A 15,082-nucleotide genomic window follows, 5' to 3' on the forward strand; every position below is an offset into this window, starting at 1 on the left:
ATGGACTCTCTCCAACAAGGCTATACTTCCTAAAGGTTCCATAACCCCCAAACAGCCCCATTGACTGGATACCAAATGTTCAAATACCTGAGCCTATGAGGGAAAGTTCTCACTAAAACAACCATAAGCTGCTACACATTTCTGAAGTTTTACAATATTGTTGAGTACCTGGGGTTTATAGCAGCATATCGATTCACTAACGTGCTAAGAGTACTGACTCAGCTAAGCCCTGGGAATATGAAGGGAGTAGATGAACGACTCTGTCCTCAGGGGCTTATAAATCACCACCAGCACACATAGGCTTTGTCTTAGTTAGGATTTCTATTGCTGTGAAGAGACATCATGACCAAAGCAACTCTTATAAAGGAAAACATTTAATTGGGGTTGGCTTACAGTTTCAGAGGTTTAGCCCATTATTGTCGTAGTGGGAAGAATGGTGACATACAGGTAGATGCGATGCTAGAGAAGGAACTGAGAGTTCTACATCTTAATCCACAGGCAGCAGAAGGAAACTATGTGCCACATTGGGTGTAGCTTCAGTATATGAAATTTCAAAGCCAGCCCCCCACAGTCACACTTCCTCCAACGAGGTCACACCTACTCCAACTAGGCCACATCTCCTAATAGTGTCAATCACTATGGGTTTCAAACATTGAATGCCAAGCATTCAAACACATGAGTCTATGGAGGCTATAGCTATTAAAACCACCACAGGCAGGCAATGAAGAATTACAATACATGGTGCACACACAGCAGAAGAATAGAAGCAAAACAAACAAACAAACAAACAAACCAAAAACAAACAAAAACCCACCAGGGAAATGTTCTGACCATCCAAGATGGGCAGGGTTTGACATGGTTTTAATGGGAGTGATATTTGAGTTAACTAATAAATGCTTCTCTGACAACTCTTATGTTTAACCCATGCTACCTTCCTAGCTTTAGACTCCCAATCTCAGAGCCCTCAACCTTTTTATAGTCCCAGTTCTTGTCAAGCATGTCCCCGGTTTCTTATTCATCTCAACTTTGTGCTACATCTGCTCCAACACACAGCCAGAGGCATTTGAAATTCAACATTACACCTCTGCCTTCCTTCTTTCCGAAGTACTGGTCAGTGGAGCCAGAGAACTTCACACCTGGACTCTTATCTCCCAATTAGCAACTCTACTTCCAGCCTGGATCTACTGCCATCTATTGAACACACAGACACACATTATCAAGAATTACCTCCCTCCAGCATGACTTAGCTCACACTACTCTCCTCTCCTCACGCCCATAAACCCTCCTGGTTGGCTCCCAAATCATATTTAGCCTTCTCTAGTCTACGGTTTCAAAGCCCACCACCATGTATCCCTGCTTTACTAGACTGACAGCATCCTCACTGAACCTCTAATGACCACCACATTCCAGCAGCCAAAGCTCCTCCAACTCCCCCTTTGCCCCTGCCCTACCATCCCCAACTGCATGGCTGTCTGAAGTCACTGTGTGTGTGAGGAAGAAAGAAGTAAAGTCAAACTCTACTACATATTCTTAGACTAGCCATGTAGAGATGAAGGGAATAAGAGATGGTACTGTAACTGGATGGAAGGAGAGATGGGGTGCCTGCCAGGTGAGGTCCCATGTGCTGACACAATTCCATCACATCACTGTCTTCCACTGTCTCTGACTGATGCTGTGCTGTTCTGCTGTGTCTTTCCCCAAGTAGTTTGACCAGATCTCTTACACTAGTAGTTCTCAACTGGAGGTTGCATATCTGATATCCTGCATATCATATATTTATAATATGATTCATACCAGCGGCAAGTTTAGTTATGAAGTAGCAATTGAAATAATATTAGGGTTGGGGGGTTCACTACAACATGAAGAAGTGTATTAAAAGGGCTCAGCATTCGGAGAATTGAGAACCACTGTCTTAGACCTTTACAGTGAATTTTATCATTTGTATCTCTCCCTATAGCTTCTTCTCAGGGTACACAGCTCAAACTTTTTACTCAGAGACAATGGCCTGACACGCCTTCCCCAGCAGCAGCAGCAGCCTCAAAGCATCCTTCCCCTCACTCACTGTGTGACAGACACAGTCATCATAGTCCCTGGACGATTCCAAGCTCTTCCACTCCAGGGCCTTTGCTGTTGCTTGCACCCAAGGTCTTGTTGATCCTCTTCCTCATCTGGCTGGCCGTTGTCACCGCTCGGCTTCTCTGTCACCTTTCCTGTCCACCTTCTCTGTCGTTCTCAAGACAACACTCCACCCACTCTTTTATGGTAAATCTGCATGTGATCATTTGTTTTCTCACCCACTGTCCACCTCTGTGAGCACCGAGAGGCAGGCAGCCATTAGCTTGTCCACTAAGGTGCTCTTATGACAGGCCTGTCACAGCACAGAAGTTCAGTTGATATTTGCTGGATGGCTAGGACCTTGCTCGCTACACATCATCCGGATTTTCCGAAGCATGCCTGAGGCGTGACGTCTATTTTCAGTCAAAGGGAAATACTGTGATCTTTTAGGGACTTTACTCTAAAATGCCTTGCAATAATCAGTTCACTGAGGTACCATGCATACTCCAACAGCCGAAATGTGTCCCAGCATCTCCCACTTGGAAGAGAGTTCTCTAAACTAGTCCTTTCTTAAGTAAATCTGGATTTTTGCATCCTGAAATGTCTGCAGAGATAAAAGGACTGTGTAGTAGATCACAGGGACTGCCCTGTGTCCACTTCCCCTTCGGGGTAGCAAAGCCAGTTGAGCAACAATCTGGGCTGGAGGGAGGGAAGTTTAACCAGGCATGGGTGGGTACAGCACAGGATCTAGGACCAAGTGCACTGTCAATGAACATATCAGGAAACAGTGTCAGGGAACTGGTTCATTTATTGGAGGGCCTGGGTAGTACTTATGCTCCCTCAGAGGTGGGCAGGGGCTCCATAAGATGGTTTATGTGACTGTTTACCATTGGCCAGGGCAGCGGTGTTAGAGGGTACTTCATCTACGAGCTTAGGGGCTGAAGAGTCTGGGGGGAAGGGGGTGGGAGAAGCCTTATAAGGTCAAAGAGTAAAGCCTGATAACTGTCAGGGTAATAAATTCCTGTTAGGTTAGATGATGGTGGAGCAGGCTTAATGGGGCCAGGTTGGGAGTAAAGGAGTAGCCAACTCCTGCTGTCCTCTGCTCTTCTTCTGTAACCCTAGGCTATTACTGTCCCCCACACAGGTAGGAGACAGTCCCTCCGGCTCAGCTACACTGGATTGTTATCATGCAAAAAAAAAAGCAGGTTCCCTGTTGTTAGATTTTTCCAGCTTTCAAAGAGATGCTAAAAATATCACTATCTTGTGAAACACCTGTATTTTTTTAAAGACACTCAGGAGACATATTTCTATAATAATCTTTTATCAATCAGACTGGTGGTCAGTTTATTTGTTCTAAGGAATTGCTCAGCAGTTGAGTACTTAATGTGGCAGCCATACTTGCAGTCTCAAGTCCAGTGCTGTCCCTGTAGCTAGCTAGCATCTGGCTTCAAAACCCAGAGAGCAGAAATGGAACCGTGTCCCCCGTAGCAGCTCTCGGTTGCTGACTCTGTTCTTATCGGTCAGCTTCGGATGAAGCCAGCAGCTCCTTGCTCTGTTTAGCTGACAGACACCTTACCTTTGAAACACAAAGGACAGCTCTCACACCGGCTCACGGTGTCCACGAGACCTCATTGCTCCATTGACAAAATAAGGACCAGCTTCCCCTTTGGCTCTGATGTCCCTGATGACCAGCGTCCTTGCCCTTTCTCTAAATCCAAGTCTCTTCAGTGCTGTGGCCGTGCTGTTAGTTTTGTAACCAGGAGTAAATCAACAAAGTAGAGCCATGGTGTATTCACCCACCATCATCAGGAGATGAGCTGTGCCCTATGGTTAAAGCATCCAGGTGATGCGAGCCGACTCTCATTTCAACGGTCAACACTTTAAAGAGTGAAGAGAAGCCTCTCCAAATGTGTTACATACCCCTTTCCTTCTCTATATTAACATTATTTCTTATAATCCACCCCCGTCCCGCAGGACAGAAACAAAAGGAAAGAGAGTGAAGAGAGTGAGCGTTATCTTCTTGCCTTGACACCCCAGTCTCCCACTTCCCCGTTTCTAACAGAAGCCAGCAGCTCTAACACCACCAGGTCATGGTTCCTGCCATAGTCTGTGCATAGGTGCTATAGGGCAGCATGCCAAGACACCACCCCACCCCTCACTTTTAAAAAACTGAAATCGTGGTTACCGTCCTTCAACACTATATGAAGACCAGCCTGCTAAATTCCATTGCAACCGTGCCTATTAATAAAACAGCCGTCTACTGGTAGGCAACAGTCAGTCCCTGTCTTTTGCTTTTATGAAATAATCTGTAATTTTTGAGGGGACTTTCTGGCTTGAGGAGAGGATGTGCCCACTAGCCATTTTAATAACCACTACCACATCACTCACACAGGGCTTTTGAGGAGTGGTTCTCCTCTGCCTCTGCCATCTGAGAGGACTAGCAGGTAGAGCACAGAGCAGCTCCCACATAAACACACTTTTAAATTTTTTTTTTTTTGTCACTTGGTAAGGAAAGATTACAAGAGCATTCAAATTTTAAAAGTTCATTTTCATTAGAGAATGTGGCCTTTGTGAAGTGTCTGTCTTTGTATCTTCTCACCTCTTTCTGCTTGGTTTTTCACCGTGTCTTATTGTGGTATTTGCTTTCTTGTTTCTAATTTTTCTTATAAACCTTTACCTACTCCCCCTTTTAAAATATTCCGCGTTTAGATGTGCGGAAAGATCAAGCACAGGTGGAGAGGATCCCCGGGTTCCACCTTTCTTATATTTCTCATCAGATTATTTGCATCTTAAATGAGCCTTATCAATGGGGAGCCATTCTATGTCAATATTAAAGTTCATGACTCACAATAAGCTACTCTCTAGTGCTGTGCACTTTCTGAATTTGGATAACCATGCAACAGCACGTTACATGACTGTATGCTCATAGAGTGTTTCCCCTACCCTCGAAAGTCCCCCAAACTCTATCAGCTTGTCCCTCCCCGGCATGTTCCCTCTGAATTCCTGGCAGCCACTTATCTATGTACTCTCTCCAGACTTTTGCCTTTTCCAGAACATCATGTAATTGGACTCATGCAGTCTGGAACCTTTTCAAACTGGCTTCCTTCACTTCGTGGTTACACATTTTCATGGCTCCATGCCTTCTCTTGGCTTGAGAGTGCATTTCTTTTTAGTGCTGAATAATATTCCTTTGTGAGGATGTACCATGGTTTGTTTAGGCATACACCTAGCGAAGCACACTTTGGCTGCTTCCAATTAGGAGCAATTACGAATTAAACTGCTACAAACATTCACGTGCTAGCAGTATTCATGGTGGATGTAAGCTTTCAGCTCATTTGGACTAAAAACCTAAGAACATGTTTGCTGGATCATACAGTTTAGCTTTCTAAGAAACTGCCAGGCTGTTTTAGGAAAGTGGCTGTACCATTTTGATTTCCAAACAACCACTGAGTGAGAGCCCCTGCTGCCTTGCTCTCGCCAGCACTTGGTGCTGTCAGTGTGTTGGATTTTAGTCCTCCTGATACAAACACAGCATCTCATTAATCCTTTAAATTTCCCTGAAAACACTGATCGTCCTTTACATTTCTTTGTTACCCGTGACCTTGGGTTGTGCCTTTAGTCATTGTTCTATTGCTGTGAAGAGACACCATGACCATAACAACGCTGTAATTATTTTAATTGGAGGTTGGCTTGCAGTTTCAGAGACTTATCATCATGGTGAGGGAGCATGGCAGCAGGGATGGTACTGTAGAAATCATTGAGAGCTACATCCTGAAACACAGGCAGAGAGAAACAGACACTGCCTATGGTGTGGGCTTTTGAAACCCCAAAGCCCAGACCCAGAAATGCACTTTCCCCAACATGGCCACGCCTCCTGATCCTCCTAATCTTTTCAAACAGTTCCACTACCTGGTGACTAAGAATTTCAAATACAAGAGACTAAGTGCCATTCTTATTGAAGCCAGCACAGAGTAGTAGCTATTCAGATCTTTCCCTGAACTTTCAGCTTGGTTGTTCATTTTCTTATTATTTCACTTAAGAATGACTTATGCACTGAGCACAAGTCCTTCACACACTGTATGTTTTGCAAATATTTTTTCCAGTAACTTTTCCTTAACTCATTCATGTTTGATTTGTAGTTTCTTTTTTCTTTTTGTTTTGTTTTGTTTCCTGAATGAGGTGTGTTGACATAAAAATGCAGCTCTTACCCTAGGGAACAAGAGGCAGTTTATTCTGGATCCACATATGAGTGAGCATGGCCCAGATACATAGACTTAGGTTTCCCTGGATTCCATGTTCTAACATGGTAATGGTTTTATGTGGGTTTTCATGGGCACAACAAAGATAGCCACAAATCAGCACACTTTGAATTATAAGAGTGAGAAGCCTGTTTGTTTCAGGCCTCAGATGCTATCTGAAGACATCCTGACCTTTTGGGGTGGTAGGAGCTAAGGGCCTGCTCATATATTACAAAAGTATTTACCTAATACTCACAGATATTAGGTCACACACAGAGGTGGTCAATAAGTGGCTTTTTAGGGAGCTAAGATAACCCAAGATAATTTGGCTCTGGACATTCCAGCCATACAGCAGCCATTGCACTTCTAATCAGCCAGCTTCAGTGCAGACAAGGGTCCTTCTCCCAAACTTAAGTTAACATGTGGGATGAACGCCCTGTGCATGCATCTTGTCAAACCTCTGGCTCCCTTTGCAATTTGCAGCTTCTGATAATAAGAGTTTCTGATGCTAAAGCAGTAGAGTTTGCTATAAAATTCTAGGAAGTTTGAGTCATGAGCCAACTTCATGAAAATACTTTGTTGGTCATTATATTATTAATAATTATTAATTATTATTATTACTCAGGAATGGTCACAATTTCCTGGTTCTTGACTTTGGAATTTTCAGAGTACTCAAATAAATTCTTAGCTCTCTAGCAGACTGTTTAAAGATGCTCTTGGAAGCCCCTAATTATTAGGAGAGCCCAAACACACAAAAAATTGTGTTCTCTCCATCCATGAAGTGGAAATATCAATTTATATTTGTGTAAAACTTCAAGCAGTGGTTATACAGTGGTGTTTTTACATGGGGACTCGGTTCAAGTCTGCTGCTGCAGTACATGAGTGTTCTCTCTCTCTCTCTCTCTCTCTCTCTCTCTCTCTCTCTGTGTGTGTGTGTGTGTGTGTGTGTGTGTGTGTGTGTGTGTGTGTGTGTGTGACGTGCGCACGCTGTGGTTCAGTTCTAAGGCTCAATTGGATCCCTGGCTTCAGTGCATTGGCGCTGTGTATAGGAGCGGCTTCTGTAATTGAAGTTTCCTGATCCTCTGAGGTGGTAGCCCAGAGACCTCCCATAGATGGCAGCAAACACACTTTCTAGCGCTTTCCCTCTTCGTTCAGACTAGTCTCCTTCAGGGAAAGAAAATGAATGCAGAGACGATGGAGTCATAATTAGCAAACAGACTCCAGTCATTTAAAAAATTGGCAAGAAGCCTTATTAAAGGAGGCAATAATAGTCATATTTTGCACGTGTAACAGGGCCTTTTATCTCTAGGTTTCCAAGCGCCTGTCTGAGTCATGCAGAGGGAAAAAAAGAAAGGAAGAGAGAAAAAAAACCACAGGGTCAGAAGTCAGGAAACTGTAGCTCTGTTTGGCATTCTGTAGCATTCTCTCATTTTAAAGTGAAGGTGCCAATGTCTTTCTTGCATTTAAATACAAGGAATTTACCACATGTTAGGGGAGGGGGGAGTGAGCCTGTGAGGTGATTTGGTGCTCCTGGGCTGATAGGAAAAACATGCATTCCTCAAAGTTGTCCTCTGTGAAAATAACAAGAGAGCTTTAAACACGAAGCCTAGGACAAACATCAGACAGCGTTATTATACACGGTGTGAGAGGCAAAACGAGGAAGATTTTAACATCCTTGCTCACGGAGTGTAATTGTCGGCACAGCCTCATATTGATTCTTATGAGGCAGGAATAAATACTCCTGCAGATGCAGAGTCCTGTGAACTCCCAATCACTCATTCTTTATCTTTGGCAGAATAGCTCTAGTGCAGAAGGAAACGGCTCCAAATGTGGATACACCTACAAGATACAGCTCTTCCCATACCATACCACGTTCAACCTTCATCTCCAATTTACTCGCAGAAACAGGGCCAGATCTACTGAAATCTTCTTGGAACATTAAAATTCCCCTTCGTTGTTGTCAAGGTTCAGTGACTTGACAAGCTAAAGACAGACACCCAACTTTTGAAGGGAAGGGAGGGCCGGAAATAGAATGCTTCTCTGCCACATGAAAATTCACCTGGGGCTTGATAACCTGAACAATTTATAATGCCTGCCTTTTTATTTATTTATTTTTTATTTATTTATATTGACTATGTTACCTTTACTTTGGGACAAGGTCATGAGCCTTTCTGAGAGTCAGTTTTCTCACTATAAGAATCCCTCCCACATCCCACCTCCACAGAACTGGTTTAAGGATTAAATGGATGGAATAGATTTTACATGATGCATGTTGCTTGATAGGTATTTAACAACAATTAGTCACTAAAATACATCCATGAAGAAGTTAGGTTCTCTCGGGTTCCTTGGTGTCTCAGGAAATCAGGATAGTTAGTTCAAATCCTCAAAATCAGAACCCTACTTCCCTATAATTTCATCTAATACCTTCAAATACCTGGGACTTTGTAAGAATCCCAGATTGGATCAGCACCCAGCCTCTTGTACATAGACCTCAACTCCTTAGCCGTGTCCCACGTGAAAGCATCCCAACCTGTCAAGATGACATTATGAATCTGGAGCCTCCATCAGAGGCCCCCAGGTGATGAGAGATGAGGTCTCGCACCACAGAGCCTTTGATCTTAACTGTTTTTTTTTCTCTCTCTCCTGCCAATTTAATATAGTAACCTGTGCTGCATGTTGTACCCAGCAAGCCATGCTGGCTAGTATTTTGTCAACTTGACATAAGCTAGAGTCGTCTGAGAGAAAGGCACTTCAGTTATGAAAATATCTGCCTAAGTTAGACCTGCAGGCAAGCCTGTGAGGGCTCAGTTAGTGACCGATGCAGGAGAGGCAGCCCGCTGTGGGTGGTACCATTTGTTAGCAGATGGTCCTGAACTGTATGAGAAAGCAGGCTGGACAATCCATGAGGAGCAAGCCAGGAAGCAGCACCCGTCCAGGACCTCTGCATCAGTTCCTGCCTCCAGGTTCCTGTCCCGACTTCCCTCCGTGAGCGACTGTTGTTACCTGGAAATGTAAGATTAAATGAACACTTCCCTCCACAAGTTGCTTTTGGTATTTTATCACAACAATAGAAACCCTACCTAAGACACAAGCTATTGCTCCAAGGTTGGTCTAGAACTTTCTTCTAGAATGCTTATATATAAAGTCTTTATGCTCACTGCATTCTTTCGTGTTTGTTTTTCATCCGAAACATAATTCCTGTTTCTGTTGGCCCAAAGTGGTCAGTATGTGTAAGTGCCATGGCACTTTGTCCTCTGGGATGTTGATTGAGGTATTTGTCAGTCCCTGCACCCCTGACTACAGATCCTGGATCCTCTGCAGTGATTGGAATTTGTTCTTCCCCCTGCCCACTCATCATCTACCTCTTCTCCCTCCCCTCCCTGATCCTTCTCCATTTGCAGATTTCAGTCTGATCAGTGGACACAGGCAAACACATAAGGTGATTTGGCAGTCAAAGCCACTGTCAAATATATATAATTTTCCCACTTTCCTCCTTTAAAACTCTAGAGCAACTTCATTTGGGAATTCACACATATGGTACCTACCAGAGAGCAGCTGCCCTGAATGGTCTGGGTGATGGTAAAATGTCTCGAAAGAAAAATTAGAGATGGTGGTGGTAAGCTTACTCCAAGATTTAAATAATGCATTACATGTGTTTATTCCTTTGTGTGTGGGGTTAGGGGATAGGTCAACATGTCACAGCGTTCATGTAGCAACCAGAGGACAACTCCAGGGCGCTGGTGCGCTCCTTCCACCTCGGGGGTCCTGGGTCTCAAACTGAGGTCGTCAGCCTTTGGGGCAAGCCCCTTCATCCCCTGAGCCACTTCATCAACCTCAAATGGCGTCAGAGTTTGAATGATATCCTGGAACATACCCCTGTCAGACCTTAGGAAGTTTCCCATGGTGACCTGAAGTCAATGTAGAACCTGTAAAAGGCAGAATGATTGGTGTGACAAAATGGAACGGTCATCAACAAGCCCCAAAATGCTTCAATTGACTGCAGACATTTTATTTTGGTCCACAATGGTTCATTCTAAGGAAAAGCACTTCGTTTGCCTTCTATCTGTCCCTCTGTCCATCCCTCTTTCGCTCTAGCTTTTGTTGTTGTTTTGTTTCTAGAGTGTTGTTTGGAGACAAGGAGTCTTTTTCCATGCTAGCTTGGAACTTATTATGTAGCCCTCGAATTCTTGACAATTCTTCTGCTTCTGCCTCCAGAGTGCTAAGGTTATAGGCAGGAGCCACTCCACCCGGCTTTCCCTTTCCCTTTATATCAAACCAGTAATCCTCCTTTTCATTGATAGCAACCCAAACATAAATGGATGAAAATATTTCACATTTAGTCTGAGACGCACTATTAATGAATGCCAACAGCAAGGAATTTTTTTTCTCTTCTAACTTTGGGGATAATTATGTTAATTTGACCAAAAAGTGTTTAATCTCTAGCAGGAGTCTCCCAGAGTGAATGTATTTCTCAGGAGTTTCACATTATTAACACTTGAAAATGAATCCCTTCCTACACTTTTGAAGATATCCCCAATTTCTCTCTAACAGTGAGAGATTCTAGAGAGAAGGACAATTAAAAAGAATGTGCACCTGACTGGTGTGCAGATCCTGTTATGCTGTGAGGAGATGGCTACACAGGGCATTCCTGAGGCCTACCCAGGTGTACAGTAGTCGTGGAAAGATCCTTCCTGTAGGTCATACATGTCATGTCTAGCTGTTCTTCAGGCACAGTGCCTTAGCATGACAACCAAACTACCTGCCAAAAATTGCACCTTAGGCAAGTGTCCTAACCTCTCTTTGCATTGATTAGCTAATAAAATAGGTAACAGCGGTCTGGGAAGGCAGCTCAGCAAAGCACTTGCTTGCAAGGACAAGATCTCAAGTTCAACCCCCGGGCACCCACAGAACAATTTCAGGTGTGGTGGCATACACTTATAATCCCAGTGCTGCAACTTGGGACAGCAGAGACAGGAGGATACATGGGGCTTGCTGGGCAGTTAGCCTAGTATCATTGGAGAGCTCTTAGCTATTGAGAGTGGCCAGTAACACCTCAAAGGTGGACTGCGTTTCTGAGAATGATAGCAAAAGTTGTCCATCAACCTCTCTCTATATGTACAAGTACACGGCGAATATTCTCACCAAAAACCACACATGCACTCATACCCCATGTACCCATACCACCACAGAGAGAAGTGGGGAGTGGGGTTAAAAATAGGTCCCAGCAATCCATCCTGTTTGCAGTCACCATACCCGACACTGTTGCTGTTGCCAAGAGGTGCTTGCTAACAGGAGCCTGGTGTGGCTGTTCTATGAGAGGCTGTGCCAGAGCCTGACCAATGCAAATGTGGATGCTTGGAGCCAACCATCACACTGATCTCAGGGACCCTGGTGGAGGAACTGGTAGAAGGACCGGAGAAGAGGAGAGGGACTGCAATCCCATAGGAAGAACAATGGTCGGCTAGCCAGACCACCCAGTGTGTCCAGGGACTAGACCATCAACCAAGGAGTGTACAGAAAGGGATCCATGGCTCCTGATACATATGTTGTAGAGGATGGTCTTGTCTGACATCAGTGGGAGGGGAGGCCCTTGGTCTTGTGGAGGTTTGATGCCCCAGCATAGGGGGGGGGGATGCTGGAGCGATGGGGCAGGAGAGGGTGGGTGGGGTAGCACCCTCATAGAGGCAAAGGGGAGAGAGGAAAGGGCAGATGTGGGATGGGGGGTTTGTGGAGGGGTAACCAGGAAGTGGGATATCATCTGAGATGTAAACAAATGGAATGATTAGTTTTTAAAGAGAAAGAAAAAATAAAATGCATTGTTAAGGAAAAATAGGTCCCAGCATTTGCTGAAGGATTACGTCTATGATAATGAAAATGATAGATGCTGTTCTTAGACTAAAGTCTAAAACACAATGTCACTATTTCTGTGTTTATTGTGTTGTTTTTATACATGGGTTTATACACCCCAGAATGAGACAGTATAGCTCCTCATGAGAATTTTTAAGAGCTTGGGTTCCAGGGTCTTCCCACATAGGCTTAGAATCTATTCTATCATAGCCTGGCATTCTGACTTTAGACAAGTTGCCTCCCTACTCTGTCCCTGGGCCCCTTTTACATCCAGGTAAAGGAATTAATAATAATAATACCTTTTCTTTAGAACAATTATGAGGATAAAATGCATGTAAAGAGCCCACTGGATGCTTGGCACATAGAAATCATTCAGGAAACATTAACCTAGGAGATGTTGTGAAGAAAAGTGTGTCAAAGATGTGATAGTCTCCTTGTCTATTTAGTACTTTTTAAATTTCTGCATTTCCTCTGAAAAGAGATGGAGGGACGTGGCCATTGTTTTCAGAGCACAGAATACATGGGTCTTTCTCTGCTTAGTTGGAGGCAGAGAAAACAGCAGAAAGCAACTAAGAATGGGGTCTTCCAGCAAGCCTTTCAGCCACCTGCGTTCAGACACGGAGGAGGAGGGGGAGGAGGAGGGGAATTCCTGGACAGTATCCTGAGATCAGCTGCACAGCGCCTCGACCAGGGAGGCAAATTCAGAGCCCTGCTATGTAAAATAGAATTATGTTCTGTTTTACAGAATTTTCCTTTAGTCCTTAATCCTTAATGGGACTATGTCTGTTTATATTCTGCTACCTTGTGCATTCTGGAATGCCTTTCTTTCTCTCCTTCCCTTCTTCCCTCCCTCCCTCCCTCCCTCCCTCCCCTCCCTCCCTCCCTCCCTCCCTCCCTCCCTCCCTCCCTCGCTCCCTCCCTCCCTCCCTCGCTCCCTCCCTCCCTCTTTGTAAAATTATTATTCTTTAGGAGAAAATTCAAAACACTCTGTAGAAGGACTGTCTTCCACAGCTACAATACCCGTGCGTTATAAAGAGGGAACTTTGGCATTTAGTACTAACTGGGACATGCATTTCCCCTTAGCTGGGACTTACACAAATTAGTCATATGGTCCATGATCTGTGCCTAGCCATGGTGTTCACACCACCTAAGCATCCGTACATTGATACATTTTATATGAAACTGAACGTCTCTATTTTTTTTCCTCTGCCTTGCATTGGCTACTACGAGAGGTAGCTGTTTAGATGTCTCTTTCCCATACTGCACTGGGGTCTCCTTGAGGGTCTCCTTATCTTAGACTCTTGCTTGGTGGGCGTGGATGTAATCTAGCAGAGCAACTGGAACGACGTGAAGCCCAAGCTAAGGTGTGCAAGCACCTTGCCCACACAGCCCTGTTAGGCTACGAGAAGTGAAGTCGCTACTTTGTACTCGTTTTACAGGTCTCCAGGCAACCACTACAAATGTCACTTCCTAAGCCTTGCCTCCTTACAAGAGTCTCCCTGTCCTTGGCCGAGGTCGCCTGCACTCACAGTCCCTTTAATCGTACTCATCTCTGGTGACCCACTCCAGGGCATCCCCCACACCTTTAAAAACGCTGCCCTCGGAATAAATTTGACTCACCCTCCCTCCCCTTTGCTGCCCTATGCCTTCTGGTTGCCCTGTTCAGTGAGCTGCCCATCATTCACATGGGCCACTTCAAGCTCTGCCACTGTGCCTTTCATCAGACACTACATCCTATTGATTATTCCAACTAAATATTGAACCACTACAGAGTGTGTTCAGACAGAATATGGTAAAGGAATATAAATGAATAAGGCTCATTACTTTATATTCATTCCTGTTACTTCCATCTTCAGCTGGGGCTTTCTTTGGCTTTTTTTTATTTCAAATGTACAGAAAGTTGAAAGAAATTATAATGAACACTCATATACCACCCCCACCCCCAGATTCATCTACCATAAGCAAGAGTATGTTGCTTCTTTCTCTGGAAATGCATGTGAGCACACGCACTTTTAAAATGTCGTGAACCATTTGAAAGCAAAAACAGACATTGTGACACACCATTTCTTAAGGTGTATGAAATTCTTGAAGAGCAAATTCTTTGCCATGGCTCTCTTTAGAGAAAACTATCTATAGATATAAGACATATAGATATTATGGGTTGGCTTTAGGGAGCACACAAAATCATTCACAAAACTTTCAATGTATGAACAATTTTCTTGGGGCCTGGGATACCTGTGGATCTTCTTCAGAGCTTCATACCATCCAAACCAATATTGACTCCCTTCAGGGTCATCCTCTTTATTCCAAATAGGACAATTATGTGATGAAGTTTGAGTTTTCAGCTACCTTAGGCTGATGATAATTCAGACGCTTTTAACATCATTAATTGGCTTTTTATTAGCTACCAGAGAGGATTAGCGTTCCTTAGAAGGGCACACAGCCTTTGTAACCATGTCTCCACTGTGCAGCCAGTCTCTCTTCCACTGTCACAGGTCCCTAGGCTAAATTCCCACTCTGAGCTTCATGGACTCTGCCCTCCACACTTCTTACTCCTTACTTTTGAGCGGTTTCTATTTCCTTCAAGCTCCACTTGCCGTGGAGCATCCTTCTAACGCTCCCCACAGCTCTTTCTGTCTCTACTGTGAACATTCATGGATGGCATTACTTGCCGAATTTACTCCACCTATGTGTTTGCACAGCTTCATGCTCTGTGATGTTGAGAAGCACTCAACATACACATTACTAGATAAATATATAACAGAAAGATCTCACATCCCACCTAGTCACCTGAGCCCTCCAGGTCGGTTCCTGATTCTGTTTCCTGAAGGAGGCTTGCCTGGTCTCAAACACCTGACTTCACTTTCACCAAAGACTTTTTGATCCAAGAGTAGCAACTCATGCCTGTAATTCCAGCACTCGAGAGATGGAAAGTAGAAGAG

Source organism: Mus musculus, chromosome 13 (genome assembly GCF_000001635.26).
Source record: "Mus musculus strain C57BL/6J chromosome 13, GRCm38.p6 C57BL/6J".
Taxonomy (NCBI): domain Eukaryota; kingdom Metazoa; phylum Chordata; class Mammalia; order Rodentia; family Muridae; genus Mus; species Mus musculus.